Genomic DNA, 2,159 nt, shown 5'->3' with positions numbered 1-2,159 from the left:
AAGAAGCACATTTTTCATACCTCTTTGGAAGAACAGCAGGTCAAATGACACATTTGTGAGTGACTGTTTGAAATATTTCAGCCACGCTGCAGGGTCCACCTGACCTGAGCGCCAGAGATTCAGGGAACAAAGGCTTGTGTTTTAAATGTTTCTTTAAGAGCCTTTCTGGGAGTAGCGGAGAGATGCGGGAAGCTGTCACAGGCCTGGCTTTTATTTTTATCCTATGACACTAATCAGTTTAATTATATTTCTAACCTATGACTTCAGCTCACAATTAATTTTCTCAAATGCAAACATATAACATAATTTTGCAATTTGACAAAAATAATAGTTTGTTTCAAAGTCACCCTGACCTTTCAACTCCAAAGTTTCTCAATCTGTGCAAATCCATTCCTTTCTGGGTGTGGGTTTTGTTTTTGAACCTGTTTTTTAACTCTTCATGCTTAAATAAGGAGCAGGACAGGTTTGTTGAAGAGCAGATCTAGAATCTGAGCAGGCAATTCACTTTATTACTTGACAAAATAAAAATCATACACTCATGTAAGGTTCACTGGGACTGTGGTTCCCTTATTAAATGGAATAATTAATATTACAAGTGTCTGAAGATCATGCTTAAGAGGGCTTCACTGAACACTCCCGAGAGTAATTACTCCAGAGAGCTGAACACAACCCCCCGTGCAACTCAATACCAGGGCTTGAGAGTTAAATGTTCAGCCCCTTAGAACTACACACCTGTGTTTGGAGCCTTATTAAAAAAAAAAATTCTCCCATCCCCAGTTAAAAGGATAAATTGCCATGGCGTAGATAAAAATACCAGAACTTGAAGTGAACATTGTTTGACCTCCTCGCTAACCTGATACTTCCCTTACTGATTTCCTCCTTGCTCCCCTTTCTTCACCTCTGAAGGGTAAATGGTTTTCAGGCAATTCTGCCCTCCCATCATTAGGATTGCCCTGCCTGATGGGGCACCTGCAGTTTGTACATTGTTGCAAACTGTCTTGCTTACTTCTATGGGCCATGGGAGGAGTATTGAGTTAGTCACCAAGAGGAGCAGAACCAAGAGAAGCAGAAGCAGGAGACAGAAGGGGTGAAAGAAGGCCAGAGAAGCCTAGTGAAGACTTGCCTGGGGTCTGGAGGCCTCCCGGCCTCCTGGCCCCCGGGCATCCCTGCCTGCCTTGTACCTGTTTGCCACACTACATGTAACAGCTCAATAAAAGCCTGAGAAACCCACCGCGGGCTCCAGGACTCCTTCTTTACTCGTCAGCCAGATCAGAAAACCTGCTAAGTGGCCCTTCCTGCCTCTACAACCTCCTTTGCTCCAGGCTTTCATAAGCGAGAGAAAAATGGATTTCACTTCCCAAATGCCAGAATTGCTGGTGCAGAACGTAACTAAATATCAGCAGCTGTGCCAGGGCACCTGGGGCCATAGAAGGAAACCTGACAAAGGACTTAGTTATGAATAAGATCCCCTTCTCTGCTCATCTTGGTTTCACGTACTTTAAGGAAAGCAGAGAGAATTGCATCTGTGCTGCAAAAAAAGAGAAGTATATGGGAGAAATTCATAGGTAAAGTAGGATAAAACAGATGTTCCTAAAGCAATAAAATGAGACAGGAGTAATGCCAATATTGCTCTTAACCACTGCTTCTCAAACCTCAATGCATAACTGATCGTGGGGGGGGGGGTCGTTTAGGGGCAGATTCTGAATCAGTAGGTCTGGATGGGACCTGACAGTCTGCACTTCTAACAAGCCCACACAGGATGTTGGGGAAGCTACTTGAGCAACACATTTTAAATAATAAGGGGTTAGAGCAATTCACTGCCATTCCAGCCCTGCGCCCCCACCTACAACACTGCTGCAAACTAGTTTCATTTCCTATTTGCTATTCAGCTAGAGAGTCCCTGAAGACAAGAAGACAAGCACTTTGTATGTCCCTCAGCTAGAAGCTCAAAGCTCTCCCTGCCCTTATCAAAACAAGAGAGGAAGTATTAATAATCATAAGGCAGCCCTTTCTTAGAGCTAAGGGCAGTGCTCCCATGAGGACAGAGACTTAGGTTCAAGGTCGATGATGTGATATTGTTTTATGAAGAATACATGAAAAGATGATCTCATGTCCCTTTCTACCTTCCCTGACAGTATTAGAAAGGATGGTGCTATTTT

This window comes from Talpa europaea (assembly GCF_964194135.1).
Source record: "Talpa europaea genome assembly, chromosome: 8".
NCBI classification, from domain to species: Eukaryota; Metazoa; Chordata; class Mammalia; order Eulipotyphla; family Talpidae; genus Talpa; species Talpa europaea.
The sequence above is the reverse complement of the archived record's forward strand: the minus strand, read 5'-3'. Positions refer to the sequence as shown.